The sequence below is a fragment of the Tursiops truncatus genome, chromosome 10 (assembly GCF_011762595.2).
Source record: "Tursiops truncatus isolate mTurTru1 chromosome 10, mTurTru1.mat.Y, whole genome shotgun sequence".
Taxonomy (NCBI): Eukaryota; Metazoa; Chordata; class Mammalia; order Artiodactyla; family Delphinidae; genus Tursiops; species Tursiops truncatus.
This window is the reverse complement of record NC_047043.1, coordinates 100,374,927-100,395,681: the sequence shown is the minus strand read 5'-3', so window position 1 is coordinate 100,395,681 and position 20,755 is coordinate 100,374,927.

Genomic DNA, 20,755 nt, shown 5'->3' with positions numbered 1-20,755 from the left:
AGATAATATTCTGAGCCATGTCCCTTGAGGTGTTTTGTAGATATTGAAGTCCCCACCAGGTGAAAGCTACCACGTGATGACCAGACTGTAGCCATGACATAAGCCACTCCATCCTGCACAATTCCAAGAACTGGCTTCAAAGAAATGGGAACAAAACAACCCTGAAACTGAAGATTAACCATACTTAATCAAGATGATGCTGATGAGACAACCATGTGACCAATTTCAAGATGACTGTCGCAGCTGACTGTGCTGTTCTGCATATAGCCGCCCACCCCCCGCTCCTGGCCTGTGCACCCCTGAAACTCCCCTTAAAAACTCTTGCCCCCTGATCCACAAGGGGGTATTAGTTCTTTGGGACATGAGTCCACCTTCTCTGCAGGATTGCCGGCTTCCTCAATAAAGCTGTCTTTCCTTTTACCCACACTTGTCTCTCAGTGTTGGATTCCTGGGCCTCAGGCAGCCGGACCTGAGTTCGGTAATAAATGGAGAGCCAGGGCTTCCCTGGTGGTGCAGTGGTTAAGAATCCACCTACCAATGCAGGGGACATGCGTTCGAGCCCTGGTCCGGGAAGATCCCAAATGCCGCGGAGCTACTAAGCCCATGTGCCACAACTACTGAGCCTGTGCTCTAGAGCCTGCGAGCCACAACTACTGAGCCCGTGTGCCACAGCTACCAAAGCCCATGCGCCTAGAGCCCATGCTCCACAAGAGAAGCCACCGCAATGAGAAGCCTGCGCACCTCAATGAAGAGTAGACCCCGCTCACCACAACTAGAGAAAGCCCACACACAGCAACGAAGACCCAACACAGCCAGAAATAAAAATAAAATAAATAAATAAATAAATGGAGAGCCAGCCTCGGCTGAGGGAATGGCAGAACCGCAGGACTGGGGGACCTGGGTCCCTGGGTGGCTCTGTGGAGCAGAGCCCTGGGCTCATCCAGGCTGCCTCTGAGCCCAACCCTGGACTCAATAGAAATGAGCGTGGATCCACTGCCTGGAGCCCTGAGCTGAGTCCTCCAGGAAGTCCTCCCTGCCCCCGTCAGCACCCAGGCCCACCCTCCATTGTGACCTCCCCCCAGGACACCCACGGTCCCTGGTGACTCTGCCTCCATGCCAGTGCCTGAGGACACAGGGCCGCGCTAAGTCTTCTTTTTATTCCAGACCCAGCACTGGGCCCAGTATAGTCAGAGACTCCATTTTTGAGCACTTACTATGGTTTTGAGCTCTTTATCTCATGTTATCCTGACAACAACCCCATGAAATTGTACAGGTGAGAAAGCTGAGGCCGGGTGACATGCCCCGAATTTGCACGGTAGCGGGAGGTGGGGCAGTGGTTGAAACCTTGACCCCCCGCACGCCCTTCCTTAACCACTGGTCAGCACTGCCTCTTGGCGGAGCAGGGCTAATCCATGGTGAGTAACTAGTGAAGAATAAATGATCGTATTCTGCCGTTGCCTCCTGGAGACCAGGAGCCTCTCAGAATCAGAAACGAATTCCTACTCATTCCTACCCTGTGGGTTAGCACAGGGCCAAGCTCTGAGCACGTGCTCAATGTATTTATAAAACGAGTGACTGAATAAACATCTTGGTGGTCAGCCGTCTCCAGAAGTTAGAACATCTGGGAGGTCACAACCTTAAAATCCTAAGTACACACTTCCCCCAATACATCATGTCAAGCCTGTGTGAGAAGAGACACCAAACGCCAGCTCTGTGGCCCACTGAAGTCACCCAACCATGCGGAGTTAGCAGGGACAATGGAAGTAGTAAAAGACTCGGGTGGTTTCATGGAAACGCTTAAATCTTAATGAAATGCCAACCCAAAGTAACAATGAACATGTAAAATGCCACAAAGCTGGCATACCCCTGGCCGTCTCTCATCGCCTGTGTTTTTTTTGATGTGGAAAAGGGGTGAGATGGCTCGGGTGACCCCCCCAGCACCACGCCGGACAGAGACCTGGGGCTTCCGCACACCCCCAGCAGGTGTCTAAAGACAGTCATCCAGGAACTGAAAGAAAGTCCAAGCCAGGGCCGATCAGAGCAGTGGCTAGAGAAAAATAAAGCCAGTTCCCACTTCTAACCTTGAGCTCCAGACCCTCTAGAAACCAGGTAAGTAAAGGCACAGGACATCACCCACATGAGCACCATCCCCGTGGCCACTACAATTAATTGAGTGCCTACTATGTGGCCAGCACAGTTAGATGCTTCCCACGTGTTTAACCTTCCCAGCAACCAATTCAGGTAATCGTTATCTCCACTGTATGCATGAAGAAACTAGATAGGCTCAGAGAGGTTAAGTCACTTGCCCAAGGTCACACAGCTGGTGAGAATGGTAGGATTAGGACCAGGGCTTTGCTCAGACCTGAGCTGGAACCCAAATCCGGCAGCTGGTACAATGTCTGCTGGCGTCATGGTGGCTGTGCTTTCTTACCACTTAGATTGGTTCTGCCAGGACTTCCACTGATGGTCGAAGACCCTGCTACTGACTGCTAGACCCCACAGAACTCTGGGCTGGTGGGTCTGATACTCCAGGGAAGCCCCACTGGGCATGGACGTGGTGGTGGAGTTGTGGCTTCACTGCCAGCTGGCTCAGAACCCGGCCAGCGAGATGCATGAGGACTCACCCCCACCCCCCGCCACTCCATGCACCAGCCTGACCCACCTTGGCCCTGAGCAGAGCTCCCCAGCCCCCCACCCAGTGAGCCCTGGGGGACCAAACCCTTCATGCTGCCGCTAATATCACTGGAGCTTTTAAATCTAGAAAATTATAGAAAAGTACAAAAGAAACAAAAGTCACCCATAGGCTCACCACCTAGAAACCACCTCTCTGCCTTTTTGTTCATTTTCTCCTAGGCGTTTTTTCAAGGTATTTATTTTTTACCTAAATGACACACTGCTGGAGTTTTAAGTTTTGCCTTCACTTTTCTAGTGAATGTAACTTCACGGGCATCCTTCCACCTCATCTTCTTAAAACCCTAATTTTTCTTTTTTTTGGCGGTACGCGGGCCTCTCACTGATGTGACCCCTCCCGCCACGGAGCACAGGCTCCGGACGCGCGGGCCCAGCGGCCATGGCTCACGGGCCCAGCCGCTCCGCGGCATGTGGGATCCTCCCGGACTGGGGCACGAACCCGCGTCCCCTGCATCGGCAGGCGGACTCTCAACCACTGCGCCACCAGGGAAGTCCTTAAAACCCTAATTTTTAACAACTCTCTTACACTCATACACGTGGCTGTAGTGTCAACTATGAAACGAAACATCTATTTTTAGACAGCAATGTTATCGGTCGTATTTTGTGATCATAAAGCAACGTGGCGAGGCATCCGCGTTCTTATCTATGAGGAGTTCCTTCAGGAGCATTCCAAGAGGCAGGATTCCGGGTCAAGCCTGTGGTTATTTGGGGATACTCGACACAAACGTCCACGCTGTCCTCCAGGCTGCGGCGAGCGTGGTCCTGCGCTACTCTCCAGCCGCGCACACGCATCTCCCCTCTCGCACGAGGGCATCCCCTCATCCTGTCGTGAGTCAGTCTTGGTGGGAACCTCCCTCCTTAGCTCGGGCTGGACAAGCCCACCCCTCTGAGTCTGCAGTCCTGAGCTGCCTGGCTCCCAGGCAGAGAAGCTCGGGCTCCCTTGCTGGTCAAGTCTTCCTAGAGCCCATAAAGCTTCAAAACACCACAGCGGCTCCAACAGGGCAGGCTGCGTGGAGATAAGCAGCCTGTGATAGAGTCTGCACAAATCACACAGATGAGGCAACAGCCTATGGACCTCACAGCCGCTCTGCGGGGATCGGGGGAGGGACCTGCAGGCTACGGCCCCCCAGTCGGGAAATGCTTGGAAGGGAAATATGAGGGACAGTGGACGTGGGTGGGTATGGTGTGGCCTCCTCTAAGCTCGGGGGTCACACGGCCAATACGTCCCTCTGGGGCCCTGACCTCAGACCCAGACCTCCAGACAGCAGCCACGGAAGGGCATGTCCAGAGCGTGGGCAGTGTGTGGTGGAGGGGTCCAGACAGGGGCTGCCAGGGTCCTCACGGGCCCGGGTTCCAAGGCCAATGCTCAGACTTACGCAGAGGACTGCCCACCCTGGGAGGCAGGGGCAGCTGGAGTGGCAGCTTCCTCTCCCTCCTCCCCTCCCTCCTTCTAAGCGCATCTGGATGGCGCGGCTGGGGGTGTACTGGGCTCTCCATCCACGCGGCCCCCCGGCTCACCTGGGCAGTAGCTCTGAGCCTGTTTTTTACCTGAAAACACTGCACCTGCCTCAGGGGGTCATCACGAGGATTCAAGGAATTTTTGTTTTTTAAATGCTTAGCACGCTTCTGGGCACATAGGATGTGTTATATGCAGATAGGCTGTTATTTTTATTTTCCCTAGGTTTGAAATATTTTATAATCTAAAAACCCCACACAAATGTAAATTGGTGTAGCCACTATGGAAAACAGTATGGAGATCCCTCAAAAAACTAAAAACAGAATTACCATATGACCCAGCAATCCCACTCCTGGGCCTATATCCAGACAAAACTATAATTCAAAAAGATACACACACCCCTATGTTCATAGCAGCACTATTCACAACAGCGAAGACATGGAAACAACCTAAACGTCCATTGACAGACGAATGGATAAAAAAGAGGGACATATACACAACAGAATATTACTCAGCCATAAAAAAAGAAGGAAACAATGCCACTTGTAGCAACATGGACGAACCCAGAGATTATCATACTAAGCGAAGTAAGTCAGACAGAGAAAGACAAATATCATATGATGTCACTTACATGTGGAATGTAAAATACAACACAAATGAACTTAACTACGAAACAGAAACAGACTCACATATACAGACAACAGACTTGTGGTTGCCCAGGGGGTGGGTGGGGGAGGGAAGGATCAGGAGGTTGGGATTAACGACGCAAATTAGTATCTATAGGATGGATAACCAACAAGGCCCTACTGTACAGCACCGGGAACTGTATCAATATCCTGGGATAAACCATCATGGAGAAGAACATGAAAACGAATGTATGTATGTATAACTGAGTCACTTTGCTGCACAGCAGAGACTATCACTACATCGTCAGTCAACCATACTTCAATACAAATAAATTAAGAAAAAGTAAAAATAGAAAACCACCATATAATGGCAGCTGAGTGATTCCAACAGGGTGTCTGGACAAGCCGGTCCACCGGTTCCTGCTCCCTGGCCCCCACCAAGCTGCCCTGGCTCTGCCTTCCGCGGGCCTGGTCCTGCACCCACTACACCCCTGCCCGCGTGGGTATCCCCCCGCCCTGACCCATCTCTGATTCTCTTTTAGCCAAAGTTGGCTTCTGTGTCTTGACCACAAAAACGCTGCCTGATACCCCATCATAGGCACCTTCTGGGCTGCTGAGCCTCTGACACTAATGCAGAGGGAGGCTGCTGCCCCAGCCTGTGAGATTTCCACTCTGCGCGACTGCGGTTTGAGATTTACGCTGGGTGGGCCGGGACGCCAATTAGAGAGGCGACGCCCATGAACCCGTCTTAAAGAGCTTACCAGGGAACAGCCTCCTCGCAGTAAACAAGGATGAGGGGGGCTGGGGGATGACTGCACCCAGCTGTCACCCCATAAGAAGAAACACAGAAGGGCCTGGAGGGACACAAAGAGGACGGTCCAGGGAGCAGGCAAGAAGCAAAAGGGAACGCCGGCCCCGCCTGCCCAGCCGGGCTGGAGACCCCATTCCCTGCAGCCAGGGCTTGGGGTGTCCTGACCTGGCCTCTCCGGCCCCTGCAGCACCCTCCCAGCACACGCATGGGTCAACAGCCGTGCTTCCTGGATGCTGACCGCAGCCTGGCTTCCTGACCCTTCGACTGGCAGCCCCCGCACCCCACCCCCCATTTTCCTCATTGTGGCAAAGCCTGCAGCAACTCCCGCCGCTCCCGCCACCCTATCTCTTAGTGTTGCTCTGGGCTCCTTCCTCGAGACCTGCCCAGAACCTGTGCCTCCAGACTTTCCAAGGATGTGCGTGAGCATCTAACCCTTTCTGAAAACTCTTTCTGCTTCAGAGAGCTGAGTGTGATGGACCCAATGTTTGTGTCCCCAAATTCACGTGTTGAAGCCCTAATCCCCAGCGTGATGGGGTGTAGAGGTGGGGCCTTTGGGAGGCAATAAGGTTACATTAGGTTGTGAGGGTGGAGTCCACATGATGGGATTAGTGTCCTTAGAAGAAGAAAAGCAGAGGCCGGAGTGTTAGATGTCTTCCTTTTCCTTTGTCTGCACAGCAGGAAGGCAGCCGTCTGCAGGCCAGAAAGAGAGCTCTCACCAGACACTGAACACACCAGCACCTCCACCCTGGACAGCCAGCCTTCACAACTGGGAAAAATAAACTTCTGTTGCTGAAGCCACCCAGCCTGTGGGATTTCATCACAGCAGCCCGAGCTGCCTAACACATGGAGTGACTCTGTTTTCTGCAAACTCCCCACCCTTTACCCCGGGCAGCCTCCCCACCTCCTCTCCCTGCCCGGCCCCTCCCCCTCCCCACCGTTCCCTGCACCTGCCGTGCCTTTGCATATGCTGATCCCTCTGCCCGGGCTGCCCTTCCTCCCATCCACCTGCCAGCTTGACTCTTACTCAGCCTGAAAGGCAGAGCTGAGTCGCCCCCCTCCCCTGTCCCCGGTGTCCTTCCTGACATCTTCTCCCAGCGCTGCTGGTGCACGAGTTAGCGGCTTCCTCCTGGGCCCCCAGCACTCAGAATAGCACTTGCAAGGGCAACACGCACCACTGCTGATAGAGCACCCACCAGGTGTCTGGAGCATTCTCACCACTGGGAGCCCACATGGAGAAGTGCAGCACACACAGGCCGGGAACACCCAGCTTACCAGCCAGCCCAGCTCACTGCAAGCTGGACGACATCATGCAATTCCAGACCTTCTCTGTGCCTGCCTGAAAAGTGAGGCTGTCGGGACTGCTAACACCTGTGAAGGGCCTGGCATAGTACCCTGAGCAGAGTACCCAGCCCACAGTACCCTGCACACAGTACTCAGCCCATAGTACTCAGCACACAGTACCCTGCACATAGTACCCAGCACACAGCACCTAGTACATAGTACTCTGCAAACAGTACCTTGCATAGTACCCAGCACACAGTACCTATCACCTAGTACCCAGCACACAGTACCCTGCACACAGTACCCAGCACAGTACCCTGCATAGGTCTTCAAGTGCTGCATAGGTGCCAGTGATCATTCTCAGTGGACAGACAACAGACAAGTAGACCTACGTGCAGAAAGCTCTGCCCCAGCCCTGAGAGCTGTGAAGGGGACAGTCTGTGTGGGGTGGTCAGGGAGGGCTTCCCTGAGGAAGTGACACCTGAGTGGAGGTGGCCTCGACACCGCCGAGTAACTCTCATGGCAGATACAGAAGCCTCTTAGGCTGTGAGTCCAGCCGTGGCAGGCCAGGTGGTCCACCCAGCAGAGGAGCATGTGCTGGCGGGCAGGGGTGCTCACAGGGAAGGAGCAGGGGCCGCAGGCTAGGAGAGTTCCACCACCCTGCCCCCACGTCCCTCTCCTGAACTCACTGCACAGGTCTGGCCTCAGGGCCCGGGCCCAGCGCACAGTAGGCATGGGAGAGGCAGGGGCGCCTGAGGGACTCTGGGGGAGCTCCCAAGAGCAGAAGCCCCCCACCTGCACCCCCTATATCGCCACGAGGCCAGGGGAAGCTGAGTGAGACATGAGACAGCGCTGTCACGTGAATCAGCGTCTGCATCTGCCCAATTTCCTCTTGCTGTGATTAAAAACCAGCCGGAGCATCACACACTCTCCCTGGCTTCGGGCTGCACAGCTGCACACCCATCACTGGGTGGGAGGTGGCCGGGCCTGAACCGCAGAGCCGCTCTCGGCGGCGGCAGCGGGTGCTCTCGTCTCAGGCTCCCGCTGAGCACCTGGCGCTGCAGGGGTCCCTCCAATGCCACACCGCCCCCCCCCCCCAAGGAGGGTTCTGCTACCAGCACCTCTCAGTGAAGAAACTGAGGCTCAGAAAGGGCAAGTGACCAACCGAGGTCACACAGCTTGTAACTGAGCCCCTGTCAGCTGCCCCTTTGCCCAGATCCAGGGCGAGGGGAGAAGGCAGGTGGCCGTAATGAAAGGGCTGTTGCCGGGCAGGGGGGATTCAATTCATTTGGGCGGGTTCCATGTTGAAGAGACAGTGGTTAAACACACAGGCCCTGGAGCCAATCGCCCGCCCTTGCTGCCGCGTGACCTTGACCCACTCCAGGACTCTGGGCCTCAGCGTGTGTGTCTGTAAGATGAGGCTCACACCTGCCCGCCTTGGGGTGGGGAGTGAGAGTTAGAGAAATCACAGCAGGTGCGGCACCCAGAGGAGAGCTCACCCCTAACCAGGAGGTGGGCAAGGCCCTAGGCAGGGGTGGGGTGGCCAGGGGGCAAGGCCCCCACCCTCTGGGAGTTCCCCTTCTCCTGAGGGTGATAAGCAGGCGTGGACACACCGCAGGGAGGGGAGGGGTGGGTCCCAGCTGCGAGGGGCCCGCGTGGCGGGGGGGCTCAGCAAATAAAAGGAAAGCGGAACCGAAGAGCAACCTGGGTGTCCCTCGGTGGGGGGCCAGCTGGATGTGCTGTGAGGCATTCCAAGCTGCAGGTCACAGGTGACATGAGGAGAAGTTCCGGGACCGCAGGGCCAGCTGCAGAACCCTCCAACACAGCACGACTCTGCTCGTGGGGGAGGGAGCTGTGCACAGAACACGGTCAGCTTAGCGCGTGTGGTGCCTGAAAGTGCGCAGAAAGCCTTGTGAGGACACAGTCCAGACGACAGTGGGTACCTGTCTCAGGATGAGGGTCCGGCCAGAAACGGGTCCAAGTCACAGTGTTCCTCAGAGGTCTGGGCCCGCAAGATGTCCTCCGGCGGGGGGTCCCCATTATTCACTCCGTGACCATGGGTAAGTCTCTGTGATGCGTTTCCTCATCTGCAAAGAGGGCACCGTGCTACCCTGTCTTGCCAGAGAGGGACACGCTGGCAGCTGGACCCAGGCACTCAGAACATCTTGGCCCCAATTACTGCATCCATGGCCAACAACAAATGCCCAGGGCCAGGTGCCGGGAGTGGGCACCTACCATGGGCCACAGCTGGCCCTAGGCCCCTTCCACCAGATGAGGTCGGTACTGGGATCGAGAGCCGCTGAATGGTAAACACCCTGGTCTGGTTGGTAAGTCGCCATTGCCCTGAGCCCCTCCCACAGCCTGGCCACCTGCGTGGACCTGCTGCCCACTTTCCTACAAGTCAGCAACTGAAAGGTTAACATCTGGTGCAGCGGGAGCCTCCAGGACCCTGCGAAATAGTTTACCCGTCGCCTACACTACAGCCCCTGCTTCTCAGCTTTTCCCCTGGCCCAGTGTCTAGGGAAGGCGGCCTTCAGGGAAGGAATGAGGGGCCTTAGGGGTGAATGAGGGGTCCTGTAGTACTTTAACCTCTTTGCCACTTCTCCCTGGAAGATGAACCAGCCAGAGGCAGCTGTAAATCCTCCTGGCTCAACGGGGAGCAATAAGAGAACAACAGTGACGGAAGGCCTACGATGTGCTAAGCCTGGCGCTGCCTGCCGGGGGTGGGTGGTGGGGACACTGGAGGTGACCGTCCGGGGCCCTCACGGACCAGGGAGGCCCGGTGGGGCTGTGTAGCCGGGGCGTGGGCTGGACCAGGGTGCAGTATTTTTGGCTTTGAGCACCAAGTGTTCTTTGTCACAACTACTCAGACTCTGCCAGTTTTCTCTCGAAAGCAGCCGCAGACAATACATAAACAGATGAGCGCAGGCATGTCCCAATACAACTTTACCTACAGAAACAGAACAGAACAGAACAGAGATTCCAGACGTAAGCCCGCACACACACAGTCATGTGATCTTCAACAAGGGTGTGAAGACCACTCCACGGTGGAAGGGTAGCCTTCAACAGATGGTGCCTGGAACACCGGATTCCACACACAAGAGAATAAAGTTACACCCATACCTCACAGCATATACAAGAATTAATTCAAAATATATCAAAGACCTAAACCTAAGAGATAAAATGATAAAAATCTTAGAAGAAAACATAGAGGGAAAGCTTCATGTCAACGGATTTGGTAATGACTTCTTGAATATGACACCAAAGGCACAGGCAACAAAAAAATACTTAAATTGAAATTCATCAAAATTAAAAACTTCTGTACATCCAAGGGCACGATAGTAGAGTGAAAAGAAAACCACAGAATGGGAGAAAATATTTGCAAATCACATATTTGATAAGGGACTGATATCGGACATACAAAGAACTCCTAAAACTCAACAACAAAAACCCAAATAATTCAATTCAAAAATGGGCCAATTCAAAAATAGGCCTGAATATACATATATAAAAGACCGATATCCACAGGAAAAGATGCTTGACTTAGGGCAGTGCAAATCAAAACCACAGTGAGGTACTTCACAGCCGTTAGGTTGGCTACTGTTAAAAAAACCCACAAAATCTCAAAACAAACAAACAAAAAGCGTTGGTGAGGATGCTGAAAAACTGGAACCTTTGTGCACTGTTGGTGGGAATGTAAAATGGTGCAGCTGCTCTGGGACATGATATGGAGGTTTCTCAAAAGATGAAAATAAATCAGCCTGTGATCCAGCAATCCCACGTTTGGGCATACGCTGAAAAGTGAAAACAAGCTCTTAAAGAGACATACGCACACCCATGTACCAATAGTCACAGTAGCTAAAACGTGGAACAACCCAAGTGTACATCAATGGATGACAGATAAACAAGGTGTGGTCCATCCATACATGGAATATTATTCAGCATTAAAAAGGAACGACATCTGACACCTGCTACAACGTGGATGAACCGTGGGGACGTTATGCTCAGTGAAACAAGCCAGTCACAAAGGACAACTACTATACGATTCCACTCACATGAGGTCCCTAAAGGAGTCACATTCATAGAGACAGGAAGTAAATGGTGGGGTCCAGGGGCTGGGGGAGGGGGAGGGGGAGTTAGTGCTTGATGGGTTTCAGTTTGGGAAGATGAAAGGTTCTGGAGATGATGGTTGGTCATGGCTGTACAACAATGTGAGTGTTCTTAGTGCTACTGACCTGTACACTTAAAAATGGTTAAAATGGTAAATTTTATGTCATGTAGTTGTTTTTTTTTTGGCTGCACTGGGTCTTCGTTGCTGCGTGCGGGCTTTCTCTAGTTGCTGCGAGCGGGGGCTACTCTTCCTTGCGGTGCGTGGGTTTCTCATTGCGGCGGCTTCTCTTGTTGTGGAGCACGGGCTCTAGGTGCACAGGTTTCAGTAACTGTGGCACACGGGCTCAGTAGTTGTGGCTTGTGGGCTCTAGAGCTCAGGCTCAGTAGTTGTGCTGCACGGGTTTAGTTGCTCCGCGGCATGTGGGATCTTCCCAGACCAGAGCTCTAACCGGTGTCCCCTGCGTCGGCAGGTGGATTTTTTTTTTCATAAATTTATTTATTTGTTTGTTTGTTTTTGGCTGTGTTTGGTCCTCATTGCTGCACGCGGGCTTTCTTTTAGTTGCGGCGAGCGGGGGCTACTCTTCCTTGCGGTGCGCGGGCTTCTCATTGTAGTGGCTTCTCTTGTTGCGGAGCATGGGCTCTAGGCGCGTGGGCTTCAGTAGTTGTGGCTCACGGGCTCTAGAGCACAGGCTCAGTAGTTGTGGCACACGGGCTTAGTTGCTCTGCGGCATGTGGGATCTTCCCGGACAAGGGCTCGAACCCATGTCCCCTGCATTGGCAGACAGATTCTTAACCACTGCGCCACCAGGAAAGTCCTGTCATGTAGATTTTTACCACAATAAAAAAGCAAACAAAAACTAAAAAGCGTATGCCCACGTGAACACATCTTTTAGTCCCTCCAACCCCATCCTTAAAAGGGATCCAGGGAACCAAGGGGCTCAGAGCTAAAGTTTCCTCAGCTGTAAACCTGCTTCTGCCAATAACTGAAGAAACAAACTTTTAAAGGTAGTTCCATGGTGATGCAAGCAGAGCGAGGGAGCTGATTGTGGGGTATGAACGGCGAGTGGAGATAATCTCAGATGCCTTGATACCGTCACCATGCTGCAACTCACGGTTTATAATTTAATACAGAGATTCTAATAAACTGCAAAATCAGCTTAAGACCAGAAAAGTTCTGTTTTTTTCCACGACTGACGCTTTTTAGTAAATAAATGGTCAAAACCTTTCACAAAAGAAAGAAAAAAGCAGCCAGTGGGCTGGATGTGGTGGTGGTTTCTAGACCGCGGCGTAGAGCGTCTCGGACAGTCTGGCTGCACAGAAGGTGGGTGTAGAATGAGAGCGGCTGCAGATATAACGCTCATGGTAGATGATGATGCAGCTGATCATGGGCGGCAGGACGACGTGCGGACCCGGATCCCTGACTACGGCACACGCTCTGGTTCCCGCAGGGTGACGTGAGGACCCGGATCCCTGACTACGGCACACGCTCTGGTTCCCGCAGGGTGACGTGAGGACCCGGATCCCTGACTACGGCACACACTCTGGTTCCCGCAGGGTGACATGCGCACCAGGATCCCTGACTAAGGCACACGCTCTGGTTCCCGCAGGGTGATGTGCACACCTGGATCCCTGACTAAGGCACACGCTCTGGTTCCCGCAGGGTGACATGCGCACCTGGATCCCTGACTACAGCACACGCTCTGGTTCCCGCAGGGCAGCACAGCACTGCTGTCGGCCTCTGTAAGTATCCAAGACCATCCGCACCCAACCTCATCGGCTGAGCACAGCCTCCCCAGTTCTCTGCAGCCCTGCCTGGGAGGCGGCCAAGGACTGGGGGGTGGAGAGGGGTTCGCCCCCAGTGGCTCTCACCGGCCCGGGAAGGCTCTGGAGTCTGTTTTTGGCCACGGCGGCATGTTCCTTGGAAGGCATCCCCTTTGGCACAGGGACACTGCACGCAGGCCTGCCGCCAGCCATTCCAGCTCAGGGACCAGGGTGCACACGGGTCCGGCCAGGCAGTCCGCAGCAGCAGTGACCTTCAGGGCCCAAGAGACAGGCAAGGACTCTGTCCTCTCCTGCCTCCCTCCCGGCCTCACTGAATCCTCAGAGCCACTCTGTGAGGTGGTGACCATCACTGCATCCAGTTTACAGGTGAGCAAACTGAGGCTTTGGGAGAGAGATCTATTGCCACCCAGGTCTCTCTGACTCCAGCCTGGGTTCCTCATGCCTGCCCTCTCCCAGGGGATCGAGAGAGGGTCCTCATTCCAGATCCCAGCTCTGTGGCTCTTACGCTGTGTGCCCTCAGGCAGGCATGGAACCTCTCTGGGCTCCCTGCACGGCTCCCGAAGGCCACACGTGGCACACACTTCGTTAATGTTAATTCTCCCTCTTCCCCTCCCTGAGGAGGGGCTGCTCACTGTCTAGAGGGAGGAGGCATAGAGCGCTGAGCAGAGGGATCTCGGAGTTCCGGGGAGCGAGCGAGGGTAGGGCCAGCTGAGGAGGTTTGCAGACAAGGAAGCAGGGTCCATGAGACCCTCACGGCCCCCAGGGGCACAGCCCAGGCTTCCTTCAAAATGATGGTGAAATCAGCCGCCTCGGCTGGGCTCCGGGCAGCCCTCAGTCACGAGTTAAATCCTAGCTTCCCTCTCTCAGAGAATGTACCCCACTAGGTTAGGGATTACATGTGGACCCAGGGAACCCCAGATTAAACGACATTTAAACAGATTTAAACAGAAGGCAGTTTTGTTTAAGTCTCACCTCCTGCCTGCGTACCCCCAGCGCCCTGCAGCCCCTGGACCGCGAGTTTCCCGTAGTCCTGCATCCCAGACAGGGACGGCATCTCAGCATCATCACACTGTCATTCTCAGATATGATGACAGTGCCAGCTGCCCCTTATCCTGCACCCACCCCAGACTCTCTACACCAGGGGTGAGCAAACCCCCGGGCCACCTCCAGCCACCGTCTGTTTTTGTAAGTAATGCCCATTCGTGTACGTTTCATCTGTGGCTGAGACAGGTGCAGGATGGAGTGGTGGTGACGGAGCCCGTACGGCCCACAAAGCCTAATCCCCATTCTACACCTGTCTCATGGACTCCTCATAGCCTCCTGGAGAAGCCAGTGTTAGTTTTCTCGTTTCTCTGGAGGAACCCAGAGCTGGGAGAGGAAAGGCCAGCCCCAGGGAGGCAGGGCTTCTGTCCTGTTCCCAGCACACAGAGCAGGCTCGGGCACAGGATAGCTGCTTGGTGACTATTTGCTGAATGGATGGGTGGACGGATGGACAGACGGATGGATGGCTGGGTGATGACGTGGCTGAGTGACTGAGCTCGGTGTGGAGTTTGAGGCCACTCGCTGGCCTGGGAGGCGGTAGCCCTGAGCATCAGCGACATGCCCGGCATCTGCCAAGGTCTTGGGCAGCCAGGACACAAGAGGACCGAAGCCAGCCCTGAGAGGACAGAGCATCAGCCTGACCATCACGTGCAGCCGGGCAGGCACAAGACAGGCTGTTTTTGTCTCTGGAAGACGGCAGGCTTGGGGGCCTGGTCTGGGCAGACAGAAGGGAGCTAGCAGTTCCCGGCCCACAGGAAGAAGGCGCCCTGCTCCACGAACGCTGAATCAAGGGAGCACGGCCAGGACAGGCGCTGAGCTGGGCCTGCAGGACTCCCGGCTGTGACACGGAGGGGACGGACCAACCACGGTCTGCCTCGTGCGCTGGTGACGAGCAGCCCTCCAGAACCTCTCCCGGCCTCGGGGGGCCGCTGAGGTAACAGGAAGCTGAAAGGGGACCTCCATCTAAATTAAAAGCCAGGCCTGTCTAGGCTGGGTGGAAACCATCCAGGTCACCCAGGGGCAGCAAGAGCTCCCAGCACCTGTCCTGGGCCAGGCTGCCCACCCTCACCTTCCAGCAGGGAGACAACAGTTAGCCAAATGCAACAGGTGGTGACGTGCGCCGTGAACAGCAACCCCACCCCGGGGAAGGGGACGAGGCTGCAAATGAAGCAGGCTGCCCAGGGGCGGCCTCTGTGAGATGAGGCTGTCTGTGAGAAGACCTGAAGCAGGTGAGGGAGCCACAAGGTGCCTGGGGGAAGGGCAAGCCAGGCGGCAGGCACTGCCAGTGCAAAGGCCCTGGGGCAGGAGCGTGCCTGGAGCCCAGTGAGTGACAGGAAGCCCAGGAATGGCTGAGGCCAGATAGTCAGGGCCGTGATGGTTACTGGGAGGACCTTGTCTCTGCCGTGATTGAGGAGGGGCCAGGGCAGGTGCCGAGCAGGAGGGTTTTATCAGAGTCACTCTGGCTGCTCGGTGTGGAATGGGATGACTGTGGGAAGGAAGGGAGGGAGGGAGGGAGGGAGGGAGGGAGGGACCAATGAGTGAATTAATTGAAAGAGAGAGGGTGATGGGGACAAGCAGCCAGGCAGAGCTCCATGCAGAGCTGAGGGCGGCCTGTGGGCCGCGCGCCCCTCACCATGCCCTGCAGGTGCTGCCCGATGCCTGCGGCACTGGGGCTCAGGGCAGGCCTCCGGCGAAGCCCAGCCCCCAGCTCCCCTGACTGCCTTCACTTAGCTGCCATGGACCCCGAAGCTCAGAGATGACAAGGTCACAGGGGCTCATCACTGGACACCTTCACAACCACAAAACCAGGCTCTGGGCCACCGAGGGGCCGGCAGCGTGCCCACTCCTCAGACACCGCAGGAGCCACTTCCGAGTCAATCACATCTAGAAAGACAGCCTGGAGAACCTCGGGACACAGCCTGGGCCTCTGCTCCCCTGGAGCTCCCGTGAGAGGGGTGCTGGGGCTCCCGTGGTCCCCAGGACAGGGCCAGGGTTCACCACGCTCACAAGTTCCATAAAGACCATTCAAAGCCCTGGAAATTAATTTCCCCTAGGATGACAATTACATGTTAAATAAGACACCCACTGAGCAAACGATTAAGAAAAAACCCAGCCAGGGAGGCTCTGTGTGGGCTGATTCTGAGATGTGGGCTCAGCACGAAAGGCCTCGGAAGGCATCACCGGGCAGTGATGAAGGAGGAACTTGTTCTAATATTTGTGTCCCCACTACACCCGCAACTGATTTCAGACCTATAACCAGCCTCTGCAGGAAAGGCAGTCTTCGTCTTCTAATAAAAGGACGGTAACAGCACCACCGACGGCCGGAGAGGGAGGAATCAGACATCCTCAAGCTGGGGGGCTGGCTGCAAGGGGACGTGGCCCGTGGCCTCGGTTGGCCCGTCACGGGCGAGGCTGGCCTGGGTCAGTGGCCAGCACACAACTGGGCGGGCTCAAGTCGCCATGTGGGCTGGTGACTTCTGAAAGGTTGCAGGACAGCTGCACCTGTGGCTATCCTTTGACAAGTGACAAACCTGAGTGGCGGGTGGCGGGGGGGATGTGAGTAGCACCCCCCTCGCACACGGGATCGAGAAGGTGCAGGCTGAGGAGACGCCCAGGCTGTGACGGGCCAGGTGGGCTGGCAAGTGTTGAGAGCTCAGGAAAGGGCACTAGGGGAACTGTCCTTAGTGATGTAACTGGCCTAGGTCTCAGGGACTGACCCTGCCACCTGACCCCATCCCCAGGCAGCCACTGATTCATAAGAATTCGTTTGCACTTTCTAGAATTTTAGAGAAACGGAATCACACGGCACATATTTTAGCCTGGCTTCTTTTACTCAGCATAATTATTTTAGATCCATCTAAGTTGTTGCATGTGTCAACAGTTCGTTGCTTTTTACTGCCAAGTAGAATTCCATTGTGTGGATAGACTACTCTTTGTTCATCCACTCATCAGCTGACGGGCGTTTGTTTACTTCCACTTTCTGGCTATTATGAATCGGACTGCTATGTGCATTCGTGTACAGGTTTTTGTGTGAACGTGTTTTCATTTCTCTTGGGTAAATACCTAGGAGTGGAACGGCTGGAGCATATGGTAGGTATATGTTTAACCCTTTAAGAAACTGCTAACCTGTTTTCCAATAAGCTTACACCAGTTCACATTCCCACCAGCAGATCGTAAAAGTTTCAGTTCCTCCACATTCTCACAGGCACTTGCTGTGATAAGTCATTTTAATTGTTGCCATCCTAATAGGTATGTAGAAATTTATGTCATTTTGGTTTTAATTTGTATTTCTCTAATAGGTAATGAGGCCAAGCATCGTCCCTTTCACAGAGTCTTTCCCAGAGCAAAAGTTTTTCATTTTTGAAGTCCAAGTTTTTCTTTAATAAATTGTGCCTTTGGTGTCCAGTCTAAGAACTCTTTGCTTGGAGCTAGATCTCGAAGATTTTCTTCTATTTTTCTTTCCCCTAAAGGTTTTATAGCTTTATATTTAAGTCCATGATCTACTTTGAGTTAAATTTTGTATAAGGTATGAGATTTAGGTGGACGTTCATTTATTCAGCCTATGGATATCTAATTGCTTTAGCACCATTGTTGAAAAGGCTATTTTCTGTCCATTAAATTGCTTTTGCATCTTTGTTAAAAGTCAGTTGGGCGTATTTCTGGGCTCTCTATATGTTCCATCGATCCGTATGTCTGTCCTCCTGCCAATAACACACTGCCTTAATTAATGTAGCGATATAATAAGCCTGTAAGTAAGTAATATAAGTAAGTGATTCCTCGTCCTTCATTCTTCTCTTGCAAAATTGCTTTATTATTCTAGGTCCTTTATCTCTCCATATAAGTTTTAGAACAAGCTTCTATATGTCTACAAAATCCTAGATAGGATTTTGGTAGGAATTGCATTAAGCCTATTGAGCAATTTGGGGAAACAAACATCCTTACTATGTTGAGTTTGCCAACACAGTCCATCCATAATCCATGAACATGGTACAGCTCACTATTTATTTAGGTCTTCTTTGCTTTCTTTCATCTGCATTTTTATGTATCAAATCCTGCACGTGTTTATTAGATTTATGCATAAGTAATTTATTTCCTTGTAGAAATGATAAATTGTATGTGTTTTCAATTTTGGTTTCTACATGTTTATTTTTGGTACGTAGAAATGTAATTTTTGTGTGTGTTGATCTTGTTTCCTGCTACCATGCTGAATTTTTTTGTTAGTTCTAGGAGGGGTTTTTTTGGTAGCTTCTCTGGGATTTTCTACGTAGAGAATCACCTTTTCTGAAAATAGGGACAATTTTATTTCTTCCTTTCCAAACTATATGTCTTTTATTTCTTTTTCTTTACTTATTGCTCTGTGATATGTCAAATAAGAATGGTGAGAGTGGACATACTTTTCTTGTTCCCGATCTTAGAGAGAAAGCATTCAGTCTTCATCACTAAGTATGATGGTAGCTGTAAGTTTTTTGTGGATCTTTAAAAAGTTAAAGAATGTTCCCTCTATTCCTATTTATCTGAGAGTTTTAAAAATTGTGAATGGTGGAGTTCCCTGGTGGTCTAGTGGTTAGGATTCAGCGCTTTCACTGCCATGGCTGGGTTCAATCCCTGGTCAGGGAACTGAGATCCGGCAAACCACACAGTGCCACTTCCCCAACAAAAAAAATTGTGAATGGGTGTTGGTTTTTTCTGCATCACTGATATGATCATAGGATTTACGCCTTCTTTAGGCTGTTGAGATGATGGATTATGTTGACTGATTTTTGAATACTGAAACAGCCTAGCATATCTGGAATAAATCCTACTTAGTCATGGTATAAATTTTTTTATACATTACTGGATTAGATTTTTTTAACCTTTTGTTTAGAATTTTTGCATCTACGTTCATCAGAAAGTCACGTCTATAGTTTTCAAAGTCCAGAGTGCTAACCGTTACACCTTGGGACCTGTTTGTAGTTTTCTTTTTCTGTATTTCTTTGTCTGATTTTGGTAACAGATAAGGCAGGTCTTTAAGAATGAGCTGGGAAATATTCCCTCCCTTTCAGTTTTCCAGAAGATTTTGTGTAAAATTCATGTTATTTCTTCCCTAAATGTGTGGTAGAGTTCACCAGTAAAAACATGTAGGTCTGGAGCTTTCTTTGTGAGATTTTAAAATATAATTTCAATTTCTTTGATAGATATAAAGCTATTTAGGTTATCTATTTCCTCTTGAGTGAGATTTCTTAGCTTTTGTCTTTCAAGGAATTCATATATTTAAGTTTTTAAATTTACTGGCATAAAGTTATTCACAACATTCTCTCGTTTTCCTTTAAATATGTATCAAACCTGTAATGATGTCATTGTTTTTATTCTTGGTATTGGTAGTTTGTGTCTTTTCTCTTTTTTCCCTGGATTAATCTATCTAAGGATTTATTACCTATATTGATCTTCTCAAAGAGCAAGGTTTTGGTTTCATTTATTTTCTCTATTGTCTGTGTATTTTCTGTTTCATTGATTTCCGCTCTTATATTCATGTTTCCTTTCCTCTACTTACTTTGGGCTTAATTTCTTCTTCTTAAACAACAACAACAACAACAGGAAAAAACCCCAAACTTGTTTCTTAAGATGGAAGATTCGAGATCCTTCCTCTTTTCTATTATTGGCATCTAGTGCCCTAAAATTTCCCCTACGTATGTATCCCTTTAGTAGCATTCCACAAAATTTGATATGCAGTGTTTTCATTATCATTCAGTCAGTAAGACTTCGATTTCCTCGTTCACCCATAAGTTATTTAGAAATGTGTTATTTATTTTCCAAATATTTGGGGATTTTCTTGGAAATATTTCTGTTCTTGATGTTTAATTTCACTGTGCCACAGAACATACCCTGTATGATTTGAATCTGTTTAAGTTAGTTTTATCACATAGAATTTGGTCTATTTTGGCAAACAATCCAGGTGCGCTTGAGAAGAACGTTTATCTGCTGCTGTTGGGTGGAATGTCAAACAGGTAAAGTTGGCTGAGAATGTTGTTCGAATCTATATCCTTACTGATTTCTGTCTACTTGTTCTGTTCTTCCTTCTCAAGATTGTTTTGGCTATTCAGAGTCTTTTGTGTTTCCGTACAAATTTTTAAAATATTTGTTCTAGTTCTGTGAAAAATGCCATTAGGTGCCTTGATAGGGCTTGCACTGAATCTGTAGACTGGCTTGCGTAGTATGCTCGTTTAACAGGCCTCTGCTCCAACCTGCTTTAGCACACAGCCAGCAGACTGCTCCTTGTCAGACGGCCCCTGCCACCCTCCAGGCCCTCCTGCTGCTCTCTTTGTCTTCAGAGCACCTAGCACCTGGCCCAACAATGCCCAAGCCAGCGAGAGCCAGGAAGGGGGCGGGTGGTGAGGAAGGTCAGCCTGGGGTCCTCCAGGGCAGAGCCTGGGTGTCCTGCAGCAGCCGTCTTCCTCTCTGCCCGACACCTGACGTGCTTCAGCCACTTCTAGGAGCTGGGGTCTCACTCAGCAGCACAAGCCCAAGCGCAGATTTACGGCCGTGGCACGACTGCTTACAAGCCTCCCGTGGGTGACACGTTTGTCGAAAATACCTTCACTTAAGGTGGTACTAGAGGTCTGTTCCATGGAGCATAGGAGCCCCTGCTGTGAAAAATACTCTAAAATTAAAGACCCAGCATTCAGGGCCTTTCTCAGAATCGGTAGAGCTAATTCTCTCACTGTAGGGAGCTAGGACTCCCCTACAGCAGGCGGGAGGCTCCACCGCCGGCCTGGCCAGGCCGCAGAAGTTGGGGAGGGAGTTCTCTGGGGCCAGGGAGGCCCAGGGCAGGTCCAGGTCCACCACGGATCCAGGGCTCAGGGACAAAGCTCTTCTACACTCTGCAAGGGGGGACAGTCCCCATGGGGTCTGAGGCCTCAGATCAGTCACTGGGAGGCAGAGCTGGGGGCCATGTCCAGGTCTGGAGGGACCATGTGGCAC